Below are 16,008 nucleotides of genomic sequence, written 5' to 3'. Positions count from 1 at the left end.
GAATAGAGAAGTTCGTTCTCTCTCTCTCTCTCTCTCCTATCTGTCTATCTATCGAGCGATCTATCTATCATCTATCTATATCTATCTACCTATCTATCTATCTACCTTGCAAGAGAGAGAGAGAGAAGAGAGAAGAGAGAATGTGACAAAATATTAACAGGTAAAGAGAAACCAGGGTTGGTTGTGGCATTATTTCAATTATCTTTACTTATTTAAAAAATGAAAAGATAGATGCTGGGGTGAGGGAGAAGCACCTAATCTCTTTTCATAGCGACAATTACCCAAGCGTCGTCGTTAAGGAGCTAGGACCGGCCCTGACCCGCCCCTTTGGGCACCTAGAGAGACTTTTTGAAGCCTGTGACATAATTTTAAGACCAGTCATTTTTGGCATCCCCAGAGCTATCTTTCTGGATCATTTTGTGCTGCTGGCATTCTTTCTCCGTTCTTAAGATATGCATGAGTAAAGACATTGACTACACAGACTGCACTCATAAACCGTAGTAGAGTCCATTTCAGGTAACTATTCTGCAAAATAAGGAAACCAGATGCATTTTGCCCTTTGTTTAGACATCGTCACAGCTGACTCTAGGAGAATTGCCTATTGGTTAGCCCTAGAGTCTTTGAAACAATTTTAAAAAGCTCTCTTTCCCTGACCGGGAATCGAACCCGGGCCGCGGCGGTGAGAGCGCCGAATCCTAACCACTAGACCACCAGGGAAGCCATGGCAAGTGGCTTAGCAACATTCTATACTAAATAAATACGCTGTGACGTATATCCTATAGAGACGTACAATTGGACGCGGTTTTCTCGCGATATTTGGGAATACGCTGACCGCGCTTCGCTCCCGTTGGTAGTACCCCCCGCTGCGGCAGATAGGGAAAACTAGGCAGCAAAGATGAGTTGTAACCTTCGTCCTGGAGAAGAGAATAAAATACCAACAGAGTCAGCGGAAATTCTGGGGTTTCTTCAAAGGAATAAAATATTACTAAAATGAATGTGTCAGAAGTGGGATTCGAACCCACGCCTCCATCCGGAGACCAGAACGCCCGCAGGCAAGGTGCTTACCTTGAGTCTGGCGCCTTAGACCACTCGGCCATCCTGACACTCGGAAGTGAGGCGCCTGTCACTTACACTCGTAATTGTGCTCACTGGTGTCGGCCTGTCGCGTCACACCCGTGTTGCGGCCGCGGGAATCCTGCTGACTGGTCGCGACTTTTCAGCGCTTCCTGTTCCCGGCGGAGCTCTGGAGAAAGCCGCGGCTGCAACGCAGCCCGGTGTGGCCCATAGCGCTCTCCCGGCCGGGAATGGAAGCTAACGACCGGGGGTTAGTGACCGTATGCCAGCGCCTGGCCCCGCAAACGCAGGACGATGCCTGAGAAAGGCAAAGCACCAGCTTCCGCCTCACACTCCGGCCCTCGCTGGGGAAAGTGTCTGACAAGCAGTTACTACTTGGAAAGTCGTTGGAAAAACGGTTGCCACAAAGTGACAGATGGATGCTTTTGTTTGTCTTCATTATCATCATGATGATAGCGGCTTTCTGCTTGATTGTTCCTGCGCATACCCTCCCCTCAAGGTCCACGGCGCTTCCTCCAGGAAACCACACAGATACGGTTGGCGATAACGGCGGGATCGGGAAGTCCCAGGTCGGAGGGGCCTGGCGGGCCTGGGCTGAGGTGAGGGCAGTCAGGCTGCGTTTACACAGCAGTGAACGGGGCTTCAGCGTCCAGTGGGAAGGCCCGGGACTCGCACTGCAGAGCAGCTCTGGCAGGGTCCTCCCGGTTGGCTGTGAGGTTACCTGTGAGCCCGGATACCACTCATCCAGGCACTCGTTCCTTGAATCTTAACACTGAGTGTCCACAGCGAACACAACGGTAAATAGACAAAGCCCCTACTAGGTGAGCTGACTTGCTAGGGAAGGAGATAACTAGCACAATCACATGTACAGAGTGAGGAAAAAACAAAAGCAATGAAGCGGTGGAGACGTTCTATTTTTAGACTGGGCAGTTAAGTAAGGCCTCACTAAACTGACTTTTGCTAAAATATTTTTCAAAAACTAAAATATATGTCATGCAAATATAAAATCCACATGTGTCAAGATTTTATTCCATTAACTAATGATGAAAGATAGTAATTTTAAAGAGAAAAATTATTCTGATACTCGTTCAAACAGCAAGGGAGAATTTTATTCAGACTGTTACAATAGGGGTGAGAGATTGGGCTCAACTCCAAATCAACAAAGACAGCTAGAAATTTAAAGCCAAGGAGCAGAGTGTGGGGGTATCAGTGGATGGAAAATTACTAAGAGAATGGGCCAAGTGGGGTAGCTCAGGCCTGTAATCCCAGTGCTTTGGCAGGCCTAGGCAAGAGGATCACTTCTGCCCAGGAATTTGAAACTTCAGTGAGCTATGATCAAGCTCACTTTCAAAGAAATTTGAAATTTCAAAGAAAGAAAATTACTAATAGAAGATATTAAGGGTAGGGGAGAAGGAAAGAAGGAAGGAAGGGAGGGAGGAAAAATTACGAATAGGAGTAGGGGCTATAAGCTAAACAGGCCTTAAAAGATTCTTACTTAATGGAGGCCAAAGACTTAGACATCAAAGGTGAGAAATGAGTAACTTGATCAATATCAAGGCTGGCGGAATTCACACTAAACTGAATAGCAGGACTGTTTGCTAAGACTAGACTTTACAGGCCAAAGACAGGATAGGGGCCAAAGTGGAGGCCTAATCAAAAAGAGGAATCAGAGGAGTCTGACTAAAATTTGGTCAAGGAAGGTTTTTGTCAGTGACCTATACAAAGTTATCAATGTTACAACTAATTAAAAGGAGAATTTCAAGAGACTTTTAAAATAATAATTCAGCCAAATGAAGGCTGAAAAGAGGTTGGTAACAGATTAAAGTTGGGTTAATATCCTGAGTAATAAACTGTGATATTGGAAGTTGGGATTTCTTTTTTTTTTTTTTTTTGAGTCGGAGTCTCGCTCTGTGGCCCAGGCTGGAGTGCAGTGACCGGATCTCAGCTCACTGCAAGCTCCGCCTCCCGGGTTCACACCATTCTCCTGCCTCAGCCTCCCAAGTAGCTGGGACCACAGGTGCCCGCCACCTCGCCCGGCTAATTTTTTGTATTTTTTAATTTAGTAGAGATGGGGTTTCATCGTGTTAGCCAGGATGTTCTCGATCTCCTGACCTCGTGATCCGCCCGTCTCGGCCTCCCAAAGTGCTGGGATTACAGGCTTGAGCCACCGCGCCCGGCCGGAAGTTGGGATTTCTACTTCAGGGTTATCTTTTCTTTGCCAGAGATAAATCAGTTGTGTCTCTTGACAAATTTTATTTGTATTGCTATCCTTGGTCTTGCTCTCAGACAGAAACCATTTTCCTTACTATTAGTTTTCTAAAAGTTAACCTCTACCTCATACCAAGCTGCAAAATAGCCAAGTCAATAAAAACTAATAAAGGTGCACATACCAATGGAAACAATCCCACAAAGGGATTGATGGCTATTATGGTTATTTCCATATCTTACCCATGTGAATAATGCTGCAGTAAACATGAGAGTGGAGGCATCTCTTCAACACGATGATTTCAATTACTTTGGATATATACCCAGTAGTGGGAGTGCTGGATCATATGGTAATTTTGTTTAAATTTTATGAGGAGCTTCCATATTGTTGTCTATAATAGCTGTACTAATTTACATTCCCACCAACAGTGTGCAAGATTTCCCTTTTCTCCTCATCCTCACCAATGCTAGTTATCTTTCATCTTTTTGATAATAGCCATTCTAACAGATGGAAGGTAATATCTCTTTTTTTTTTTTGAAACAGAGGTTCGCTCTTGTCACCCAGGCTGGAGTGCAGTGGCAAAATCTAGGCTCACTGCAACCTCCACCTCCCGGGTTCAAGCGATTCTCCTGCCTCTGCCTCCTGAGTAGCTGGGATTACAGGCATGCCCCACCACACCTAGCACAATTTTGTTTTTAGTAGAGATAAGGTTTCACCATGTTGGAAAGGCTTGTCTTGAACTCCTGACCTCAGGTGATCCACCTGCCTTGGCCTCTCAAAAGTGCTGGGATTTATGGGCGTGAGCCACAGCGCCTAGCCAGAAGATAATATCTCATTGTGGTTTTAATTTGCATTTCCCTGATGAGTCCTGATATTAAGCATGTTTGCATATAGCTGTTGGCCATTTGTATGTCTTCCCTAGAGAAATGTCTATTCAGATTCTTTGCCTATTATTTAAGTGGGTTATTTGTTTTCTTATCATTGAGCAGTTTCTTTTTGATTCTGTACAAATTTTGGGATTGTTTTTTCTTCCCCAAATGTATTTAAGGATTGCTTTTTCTATTTCTCTGAAAACCGTCATTGGAATTTTTATAGGGATTGCATTGAATCTGTAGATTGCTCTGGTAGCATGAACATTTTAATAACTTTGATTCCTCCAATCCATTAACATGAAATATCTTTCCATTTACTCATTTCTTCTTCAATTTCTTTCATTAATCTTTTATAGTTTTTAGTGTAAGCTCTTTCGCTTCATTGGTTAAATTTATTCTTAAGTATTTTATCTTTTTTTAGCTATTGTAAATGAGATTGTTTTCTTGATTTGTTTTCGGGATAGTTTACTGTTACTGTGTAGAAATGCTACTGATTGTGTATATTGATCCTCCAACTTTACTGAATTAATTTATTAGTTCTAACAGACTTTTTCAATGTAGTCCTTAGGGTTTTCTATATATAAGATAATGTATTCTTCTGCTGTTGGATGGAATGTCCTGTGTACATGTGTTAGGTCCATTTGGTCTAGAGTTTAGTTTATGTCTGATGTTTCCTTATTGATTTTCTGTCTGAATTATCTGTCCATTGCTGAAAGTGGGGTGTTTAATTCCCCTACTCTTATTATATTGCAACCTGTGTCTCCTTTTACCTCTATTAATATTGCTTTCTATATTTAGGTATCCCAATGTTGGGTGAATATATATTTACAATTGTTGTATCTTTTTGCTGAATTGATCCCTTTATTTTTTTTTTTTTTGAGACGGAGTCTCGCTTTGTCGCCCAGGTTGGAGTGCAGTGGCCGGATCACAGCTCACTGCAAGCTCCGCCTCCCGGGTTCACGCCATTCTCCTGCCTCAGGCTCCCGAGTAGCTGGGACTACAGGCGCCCACCACCTCGCCCGGCTAGTTTTTTGTATTTTTTAGTAGAGAGGGGGTTTCACCGTGTTAGCCAGGATGGTCTCGATCTCCTGACCTTGTGATCCGCCCGTCTCGGCCTCGCAAAGTGCTGGGATTACAGTCTTGAGCCACCGCGCCCAGCCTGATCCCTTTATTTTTATGTAGTGACCTTACTTGTCTCTTTTTACAGTTTTTGACTTAAGGTTTTAAAGTTTATTTTATCTAAGTATAGCTGCTCTTGCTCTCTTCGGTTTCCATTTGCCTGGAGTATCTTTTTCTATCCCTTTACTTTCAGTATATGTGTGTCTTCACAGGTGAAGTGAGTCCTTTGTAGGCAACATACAGTTGGGACTTCTTTGTTTTTTTAAATTTATTCAGCCACTTTATGTTTTTTAATTGGAAAATTTAATCCATTCATATTCAAAGTATTTTGAATTCTTTTTAAGCAATTTATACATCTCCATCTTTTTAGAGTCAGTCACTGGTGCTTTATTTTGTCCCCTTGGTGATGCATATTTTTTTTTTTAGAGATGGAGTCTCGGTCTCTCACCCAGGCTGCAGTGCAGTGATATGATCTCGGCTCACTGCAACCTCTGCCTCCTGAGTTCAAGCAATTATCCTGCTTCAGGCTCCCGAGCAGCTGGGACTACAGACATGCACCACCACACCCGGCTAATTTTTGTATGTTTTAGTAGAGATGGGGTTTCACCATATTGGCCAGGCTGATCTTGAACTCCTAACCTCAAGTGATCCGCCCTCCTTGGCCTCCCAAAGTGCCGGGATTACAGGCGTGAGCCACCACGCCCGCCCGGTGATGCATATTTCTAATTGTTCTTGATTCTTCCATGCATTGGTGTGTGCATATTTGAAGAAGTAGCTACTTATTCCCGTTTTTGAAGACTTGATTATCTAAAAACACCCTTTATCAGTCAGCCTGTCCAGAAATTCTGGGCAGGCTGCCTGTTGTGGTCAATGGGTGAGCTTGCTGCTTAAGTCCTCGGGTTGGCTGGTCTAGTGACTGGATGAACGGGCGGGCAGGACTGAAGGCTGGATCCACTAGGGTGGACCTGTTGATTGGATTTGCTGGGGTGGACCTGGAACCTGTGTCCCTTGTGGCAAACCTGAATCCCAGGTCTACAAGGGCTGACTTGCCACTGGAGTGGGCCTTGAGCCTGAGTCTGCAGGGACCAGCCAGATACTGAGATGGGCCTGGAGTCTGTCCTCTGGAGCCTAAGTCCACAGGAGTAAACCTATGTCCTGAGTTCACAGAGGCTGGCTTGGAGGACTGAATCTGCAGCAGTATCACTGGATCCTCTGTCCACGGAGGCTGGCCTGGCTCCAGGGTCTGCTGGGGTGGCCTGGACCCCGACTCCACTGGAGCCTGGGATTATACGTACTTACCAGGTACCTAGATCCACGGGGGCTGGCCTGAAGCCTAGGTCTACAGGGGTTGGCCTGAAGGCTAAGGGGGTGTGTGTGTGTGTGTGTGTGTGTGCTCTTTTGGAGACTAGGTCTTTAAGGTCTAAGGGTGTTGACCTGGTGCCTGAGGCTAGATGTGCTAACTTGGCTCTGGGGTGGGCCTGCAGCCTGCAGCTGCAGAGGCAGGCCTAGGACCTTGGGCTACCGGGGTCAGCCTGACTCTGGGGTATGTCTGGAGACTGAGTCTATAGGGCCTGGCCTGTTGCTTGGGTGAGCTTCAAGGCCTGTGCCACTGGTGCTGACGTGGGCCCAGAGGCCAGAGACTGAGTCCCTGGTCTGGAACCTGGGGATGCAGGATCCAGCCTGGGGCCAGGGACGCTTGAAGGCTCAGACCTCATGTACTGGCCTAGAGTCTGGGGATATGGGGGCCTTCCTGGTGCTGGGTTTGACTTGGGTGGGCCTAGTGTTAGGGTCCAAGGCAAAGTCTGGTGCTCACTTCTCTCTTCTTTCTCCAAGTGGAAAGTGTCTCTCTGCTGCGCTGCTTGAGGTTGGAGAACGGGTGACGTAGGCAAATGTAAAACTGTCCTTCCTGCCATCTTCGGTGCTTGAGGTTGGAGAACGGGTGACGTAGGCAAATGTAAAACGGTCCTTCCTGCCGTCTTCGGTGCTTGAGGTTGGAGAACGGGTGACGTAGGCAAATGTAAAACGGTCCTTCCTGCCGTCTTCGGTGCTTGAGGTTGGAGAACGGGTGACGTAGGCAAATGTAAAACGGTCCTTCCTGCCGTCTTCGGTGCTTGAGGTTGGAGAACGGGTGACGTAGGCAAATGTAAAACGGTCCTTCCTGCCGTCTTCGGTGCTTGAGGTTGGAGAACGGGTGACGTAGGCAAATGTAAAACGGTCCTTCCTGCCGTCTTCGGTGCTTGAGTTGGAGAACGGGTGACGTAGGCAAATGTAAAACGGTCCTTCCTGCCGTCTTCGATGCTTGAGGTTGGAGAACGGGTGATGTAGGCAAATGTAAAACGGTCCTTCCTGCCGTCTTCGATGCCCCTCTTCCTTTTTGTGTTTTTTGTTTGTTTGTTTTGACAGTGTCTGGCTCTTTCACCCAGGCTGGAGTACAGTGGTGCAATCCTGGCATCTTGACTCACCACACCTTTGCCTACCAGGCTCAAGCCATCCTCCCACTTCAACCCTTTGAGTAGCTGGAACTACAGGTGCACACCACCACACCTAGATAATTTTTGTATATTTCTTGTAGACATGGGGTCTCCTGAACTCAACCAGTCCACCTGCCTCAGCCTTCCAAAGTGCTCAGATTACAGGCATGAGCCACCATGCGCGGCCAATGCCGCTCTTATTTCTTTGCTATACCCAGGTGCTGTGGTCCGTGGTCTCTCGTCTGGTTTCCTTACTTCTTTTTTTTTGAGGCAGAGTTTTACTCTTGTTGCCCAGGTTGGAGTGCAATGGTGCAATCTCGGCTCACTGCAACCTCCGCCTCCCGGGTTCAAGCAATTCTCCTACCTCAGCCTCCCAAGTAGCTGGGATTACAGGCATGTGCCACCTACACTGGCTAATATTGTATTTTTAGTAGAGATGGGATTTCTCCACGTTGATCAGGCTGGTCTCGAACTCCCGACCTCAGGTGATTCCTCCTGCCTCGGCCTCCCAAACTGCTGGGATTATAGGCATGAGCCACCATGCCGGGCCATGGTTTCCTTACTTCTTGTGAAAATATTTTCATCTGTGAATAGTAGTTCAAATTGATGTATCTACAGGGGGATAGGAAATGGAGAATCCTGGACTGGGCACGGTGGCTCATGCCTGTAATCCCAGCACTTTGGGAGGCTGAGGCAGGAGGAATCACCTGAGGTCAGGAGTTTGAGACCAGCCTGACCAACATGGTGAAACCCTATCTTTATTAAAAATACAAAAAATTAGCTGAGTATGATGGCACTGGCCTGTAATCCCAGCTACTCGGGAGGCTGAGTCAGGAGAATTGCTTGAGCCCGGGAGGTGGAGGTTGCAGTGAGCCAAGATCGCAGCATTGTACGCAAGCCTGGGTGACAGAGCAAGACTCTGTCTCAAAAGAAAGAAAGAAAGAAAGAAATGGAGAATCCTTTTCTGTCATCTTGTTCTATCCCTAAGGTGGTCAATTTTTTATCACTTTGGAGTCCTGTCTGAAGGGAGAAAGTGAAAAATGGAGGAGGGTTGTTTTCTATTACCCTCATATCCTAATGCTTCTGGTGGCCTATTTGGCCTTCAGACCCTTCTGGCCAGCCTGACCTCACCTCCCTGTCTCCCATATGCCCCAGCAAGCTTGGTGCCTTTTCCTAAAGGTGCTTGATCTGTCTTTGTTCCTTTTGCCTTGCCCAGAAAACTCCCTTGCTCTAGCTGAGCCCCATGGACCAGGGATGCTGCAGAGAATAAAACAAATTATCTGTCCTCAAGATGCTCAGATTCCAGCAGAAAGACCTAGAATAAATAAAATAATTATTTGGTGGGGATGGGTAGTGATACGTACTGTTGAGAAAAATAATGCATAGAAAGAGGTTAGGGAGAGATGCAAGTGGTTCAGAAGGTCTCTCAGTATGTGGCATTTGAGCAGAAATTTCAAGAGTCAAGGAGTGACTAGATAAAATATCTGAGGGAAGAGGGCTCTAGGGAAAGAGAAGAGCAGAAGAAAATGCCAACAAGGAATGCAAAACAGACAATATGCTGAAACTGAGTGACAGGGCCTGGTGCTAGCCTTTGGATTGACAATGAGCAAAAAGGAAGGTTTTGAGCTGTGTGATAAGATCTTTCCTGCTTTTCAAGGATCCCCTGGGCTGGTTATGGTGGTTCATGCCTGTAATCCTGACTCATGCCTGTAATCCCAAAGCTTTGGGAGGCCAAGGAGGGAGGATCACTTGTGCCAGGAGTTTGAGACCAGCCTGGACAACATAGCGGGAGGCCATCTCTACAAAAAATTTAAAGAATTTGCTGGGCATGTTGGCACATACCTGTAGTCTCAGCTACTTGGGAGGTTGAGATGGGAGGATTGCCTGAGCCAGGACTGCAAGGATGCAGTGAGCTGTGATTGTGCCACTGCATTCCAGTCTTAGTGATGGAACAAGATACTGTCTCAAGAAAGAAAAACAAAAAGGATCCTCTGGCTGCTGTGTGGAGGGTAGACTATAGAATACAAGAGTAAAGCAGAGAGAACAGTTGAGAGGTGCTGCAAGCCACATTGGTCTGGACTGGATGGAAGAAGGCTGGGTGGTGAGCAAGATTTGAATTCTGGGTGTATTTTGCAGGTAGAGGTAATAGGATTTGTTGATGTGCAAGAAGTAAATGAGCCACAAAAAGGATTTTTTGGCCTGAGCAATAGAAGGAAAAACCTCATCAGTTACTGACAAAGGGAAGGCTAAGGGGAGGCAGATTATGGAAGAGAGAGTTAAGTTTCAGACCTTCCAGTTTGAGATACCTAATAGATATGTCAAGTGAGCAGTGAGGAACAATCCTCTGGAGTCCAGGGCAGAGGTGATGCTTTGTGATCAAGTCCTGTCCATTTAGTTTTCAAGGTAAAGCATCTTTCATTATGGTCTGGCCTAGGGGAAAAAGCATGGTGTAGTTAGCCTCTGCATGAGTACCCAGAAAGTCTAAATATAGTCCAAAGGCTTGAAATACATATAGGCTTGAAGCCCAAGGCCCTAATCTAGTGGATCACAGTCTCTGCTCAGGGCTCCAAATGGGATGTTTAGTCACGAGCTGTTTTAGGTGCTCCTGGAGAGAGTGAAGTGAAGACTAACAATGAGGAAAGGGGAGATAGAGAATTCTTTAGTCCCAACCATGTTTCCCAGTTCTCACTGGTGGGAAGGGCTTCATTTCTAACCAGCTGAATGAGCAGTGTGAGGAGGGTAAGATCTACCAGGTCCTGGTGGGTGGAAGCATGGAGAGAGAGCAAGGGAACAACCCAAAAATAGTCTGGTGAGTGGACTAAACAGGAGGGGAATGCAGCAGGAGTAGAACTAGAAGAAATGTCTTCAAATTGTTGGTAGCTCACAAACTCTTCTGTATTAGAAGCTTAATGCTGGAAGATGGCTGAAGAGAAATGGTTGGGTTCATTTTTTAGCCCAAATGCAAAACTTTTTAGGTACAGAGGGAGGAAATGAGATGAGGCAAGAAAAAGGGGAGAAGATGAAGGAGAGAAAGAGGGGGCAAAATTATGCAATGAGAGAGTCAGAGGGGAGGAGGAGGAAGGGCAGTTAGAAGTAAAACAGAAGGAACAACATTAGAGCACCCAAGCTGTTCGTGCTTAGGGGCACCTGCAGGTCAACGCTGGTTTGCCCTCAGCCCTCATCTCGGCCTCCCTCCTGTGCTCATTGGCGCCCGGAAGTCCAGAGGGGGCCGAGGCAGCAGGGGGCTGGCACGTCAGCGCTGCCCGAGTGTGCGCACACCTGGCCGGGTTGCAGTAGCGCTGGCCTTGGCCTCAACTTTGCTCTGAGATCAGACTGGGCACTGGGAGCGGGGAGCCACCAGGCAGTGGGAGCAAGCATTTCAGAGCCCGTGGAGCAGGCACCAGGAGCAGGGAGAGACCAGGCAGCACAGCCAGGCATTTCTGAGCCTGCGCGGGCAGACGGGCCGCCCCTGGAGAGTGAAGAGATGCCTGGGTCCGCAGCCACAGCTTGAGCCGCAGTAGCTCTGCCTGGGAGGGCGGGGGCTCCTGGCTGCTTCTGGCCCCCAAGAGCACAGGGAGGCCTGGGTCCGCAGCCACAGCAGGGCGGCAGCAGCTGCACCCAGGAGCGCCAAGCTCCCACCCAGTCAACTCAGGAGCGGGCGGGGCTTCTGCCTGTTCCTGGCTCCCACTCGCTTCCTGGAGCGGGCCGCCTCCCCCACCGCAGCCAGCATCAGGGCAGTGGCCACGCTAGACGGGCTGCTGCTGCCATCAGCACAACCACAGCGAGGGGCGCAGGCACTGCTTGAGCACCAGGAGCAACGTGTCGCTCCGCGGCCGGCGTCGCGAGCTCCGCAGCGGCAAGCACCCCTGTAGCCGCCAAATTTCCCACGGCCAGGCTCTTGGCGGCTGGCTTCCTCCTCCTTCATGTCGTCTGCCCTCCGGCCCCGGAGCCAAAGCTAACAGCACCAACCCAGGCAGCTGGGCCAGCCAGGAGCAAGGGCAACGGCATCTCTTACGTACCACCCCGCCCTACCTGGGCCACACGGCATCACAGAGGGCCCAGGTCCCCCGCACCAGGGCGTGATCAGACTCAGGGTAGAGGCGTCACCCTTAAGTTGTCAGGAGCTCAGGAGAAACGGAATTGCACTCCCAGCAATGATGACTGGTTGGAGGATGAAGACACCAGTCACTGAGAGGATGGGAGCTGAGAGAGAGAGAGAATTCATGCAAATACTTGGAGCCTGGGCTGGGCGAAGGGTGTCTGTGGGTCTCGTGGAATTTGGGGCACAAAGTCCTGAAAGAGTGTTCCTCTTCCCACTGGGAATACGTCTCAGGATTTGAGGGCAGTGGGTTGACTCAACTTCTGTAGCAATTTGGCTCATTCTTCCTTGGACCTGGGGAATGGAAAGTAGTTTTTCTCTTTGGAGAGATGATACTAAAAGTTCAGAGGGTACAGCAATATTAGATTTGGCTATGCCAAGACAGGAGATAAGAAGAGCGCTATGGTGCCATGTGTAGTCCAGGAAAAATAAATGTTATGAAGATAAATGTGTCCTCCACATGGAGCCTTTGATGTGTATAAAAGAACTGGCAGTTTCAGCAGTCTGCAAACTGTATAGCTCAACGGTGAAAACATTACCAATAGCTTGCATTTAATCTTAGCCTTTGTAATGGGATGCTAAGATGGAATTCAAGGTCTCAGACTGCAATGAGGTCACTAAAGGCAGAGAACCAATGTTTACAGATAACCCCTCCTTAGAATGTTAGCACTCCTTTGCAGCACTTACAAAGGAAGGGGCTGATGACTGTTTTTGAGAGAGTTGGCTCATTCCTTACCTAGATGATATAAGAAATTAAAGAGAGGCTGAGAGATTTATTTGGAGAGGGTTATTGAAGAGCTGGGCATTGGCAGTAGTTTCATTTTATTATTTTAAACAAGATCAAACCAAGAGAACCAAGAATGTTCTTGGACCTCAAAGTGAGACCCAACATTCTAAGAGTAACCAAGAGTTATAAGACCTTTCATTCCCTTTGATGAAATCACAATGATTTTGCAGATATCTTTTAGGGACCTTGAGGAAAGGATAAAGTTTGTTCTCGATGGAGTCCTGCTCTTTTGATGTAAAAGTTACACTTTCATTAATGAGTAAAGTAGCTGGGACATCTTCTTTCCTACCTTACACTAGTCAGACAAGTAGGCTGAGTCACTGATACCACAAATCAAAAGGAATATGCACAGGACACACTGGGCTCATCCTAAGGGTGTTCATGTTTGGACACCATGTCATTTGAGATATTTAGGCTGCAGAGGAGAAGGCTGGGCTAGTCAACAATCATTATATTACCAATAACAAACACACAGGGCTGGGCGCGGTGGCGCAAGCCTGTAATCCCAGCACTTTGGGAGGCCGAGACAGGCGGATCACAAGGTCAGGAGATCAAGACCATCCTGGCTAACACAGTGAAACCCCGTCTCTACTAAAAAATACAAAAAACTAGCCGGGCGAGGTGGTGGGCGCCTGTAGTCCCAGCTACTTGGGAGGCTGAGGCAGGAGAATGGCGTGAACCCGGGAGGTGGAGCTTGCAGTGAGCTGAGATCTGGCCACTGCACCCCAGCCTGGGCGACAGAGCGAGACTCTGTCTCAAGAAAAAACAAAAAAAACAAAAAAAAACCCAAACACACAGATAAGTCCCTGAGATGATTTCAGAAAGTAAGTGCCACAAAGAAGATACAATAGGGCACAGTGAAGTACAGCATGACTGAAGAAAGGGAGCTTTCTGAATGAGGGGTCTCATAGCTGAGTGGGTGATCTTATATAGAGATTCACATGACAATAAGGGAGCAAACAGATGAAGAGTTGGGTGGTGGGCTGGGGGACAGGGCGGGGGCTGTGGGGAGAAATGAGTGCTGCAGAGACAAAATAACTCCCTCCAGCATACATGGCACACTTGAGAAATAGCAAAAAGGTGGGAGGACAAAGTGGGAAAAGTTGGGGGATGATGCCAGAGAAGAAGCCAAGGGCCAGATTAAGTTGGGCCTTGAGGCCACGATAAGGGTTTTGGATTGCACTGGAGACCACTTACAGATTTTAAGTAAAAGATTTGATCTTTGAGGAAATCATCCCTGCTTTGTGAGGGTACAAGTTAAAGTAGGAGGCAGATCCATTAGGAAGATGTAGCCATAGACCAGGTGAGATGATAGTGGTATCGTAGGCTTAAAAATAGTCCTGGAAAAGATATCTGTGTCCTAATCCCCAGAACATGTGGCGATTACTTTTATTTTATTTTAGATGGAGTCTTGCTCTGTCACTCATGCTGGTGTGCAGTACCACAATTTCGGTTCACTGCAACCTCCTCCTCCCGGGTTCAAGCAATTCTCCTGCCTCAGCCTCCCGAGTAGCTGGGATTACAGGTCCATGCCACCATGCCCAGCTAATTTTTTTTTTTTGGTATTTTTAGTAGAGACAGGGTTTCACCATGTTGGCCAGGCACATCTCGAACTCCTGACCTCAAGTGATCCACCCGCCTCGGCCTCCCTAAGTGCTGGGATTACAGGCGTAAGCCACCATGTGCAGCCAATTACTTTATATGGCAAATACTTTACAGAAGTAATTGCTTTAGGATACTGAGATGAAGTGATTATTTGGATTATAAGGATGGACTCTAAATGCATTCACAAGCATCCTTGTAAGAGAGAAGCAGAGGGAGATGTGGCACAGGAGGAGGCAATGTGACCTCAGAGACAGAGATTGGAGTGATGTGGCCACAAGTCAGAGAATGCTGGCCACCATTAGAAGCCAGAAGAAGCAAGGAAAGGGTTCTCCTCTAGAGCTCTTATATGGCCCGTGGCCCCGCTGATGCCTTGATCTGGATTTCTGGCCTCCAGAACCATGAGAAAATAAATCTGCCTAAAGGGAGCAAATTTGTGGCTGAAAACAACACAATTTATTACAACAGTTACAGAAAATTAATACCAGTGGCTTGGAGTAGGGTTTTAGCAATTGAGAGGGTCGGAAGTGATGGGATTTAAGATAAATTTTTGGAGACAGGACCAACAAGATTTGCTGATGTATATAGTTTAGGTGTCATAAAAGGCAAATAATCAAGACTGATTCCCTTTTTTTCTGAGCAAGGGGGTGGATGATGCCTTCGTTTACTGACATGGTGGAGGGTACAGGCATTATTGTTACATGTTTGCCATATTTATGTGGGAGAAAATATCAGCTATCATGTGTCAGTGCTCTCTACATGCCAGGCACTGTCCTAAATTCGTTACATGTGTTAGCTCAGTTAACACAGGTAAGTCAAGCGGGCAGTAAGATATATGACTGGAGTTGAAAGAAGGCTAGGCTAGGAGCCATCGTGTATTTAAATCCACGGACCTAATTACATCACCCAAGAGAACATCTGCAGACGAGAGAAGATCTGGTTCAAGGCCTGAGCCAGGGCACACTTCATCTTTTGGCAGAACAGAGGGAATGGATCCAAAAAAAGGAAAGAGGGAGCCAGTGAGGAGGGTGGAAAACCAGGAGCATAGGAAGTCAGAGAAGTAAAACTGGGGCCAAAAAATGTAGAGGGAGCCATAAGGTTGACGAAGACGCGAGCTACATAGTCGCGCTCTTTCTAGGGCAGGGAGGCGGACAGAACTGACAGCTGCTATGTGGCAAGATGACCGTCGCCAGTGACCCTGTGGAGCGCCACTGCAGTGGCTGGGCGGGGAGGAAAGCTCCGTCAGAGCCGTTTGAAGAGAAGAGGATGGGAAGCGAGAGTCCACAGAGAATGCCGGCGACTTTGAGGAGGAATTCTGATGCTAACAGAAGTGGGCTGTGGCTGTGGGACTCTGCGGTCCAGAGGGCTCCGCTGGCTTTCAAAGTGACTGGTTCTGCATCACGTTTGCGGGCGGCAACTGTGAGGGGAAATGGAAGGTGAATACAAAACGGCAAGTGAAGAGGCAACGCCCCCAGACAGGCCGATGGGCTGGGGCTGGAGCGCAGGAGGCCTGACCCTGTCTCTTCCACTTTCCCTCAAACCTTTGGTCACCAAGCGCAGACGCTCACCACAGAAGCGACGCAACCACAACTGCCGCGGGGCTCCGTGACACGCGCGGGCGACTCGAGTCGGGGAACCACGGTTCCCGGCGGGCGTTGCGCGGGGCACCCAGTGCGCAGGCGCACGCCGTCGGCCTCCGACTCGCCCCTCCCTCTGGGGCGCGGGCCTCAGTTCCGGGATACCGCAGCCGACGCCGAGAAGCACCGTTTCTTCTTAAA

The 16,008-nt window shown here is 47.9% G+C and overlaps 2 non-coding genes across 2 annotated transcripts; both read right to left on the bottom strand.

The window, feature by feature from the left end:
- Nucleotides 1–645: 645 nt before the first annotated feature.
- On the bottom strand, nucleotides 646–717 carry TRNAE-CUC (transfer RNA glutamic acid (anticodon CUC)). Its single transcript has one exon. It is a non-coding gene; the product is annotated as a tRNA-Glu (tRNA).
- A 280-nt stretch (nucleotides 718–997) lies between these two features.
- On the bottom strand, nucleotides 998–1,103 carry TRNAL-CAA (transfer RNA leucine (anticodon CAA)). The gene is made up of 2 exons: nucleotides 1,066–1,103; nucleotides 998–1,043 (listed from the first exon to the last, which is right to left on the bottom strand). It is a non-coding gene; the product is annotated as a tRNA-Leu (tRNA).
- Nucleotides 1,104–16,008: the final 14,905 nt, after the last annotated feature.

The sequence above is a fragment of the Macaca thibetana genome, chromosome 1, assembly GCF_024542745.1.
Source record: "Macaca thibetana thibetana isolate TM-01 chromosome 1, ASM2454274v1, whole genome shotgun sequence".
NCBI lineage: Eukaryota > Metazoa > Chordata > Mammalia > Primates > Cercopithecidae > Macaca > Macaca thibetana.
The sequence above is the reverse complement of the archived record's forward strand: the minus strand, read 5'-3'. Positions and strand labels throughout refer to the sequence as shown.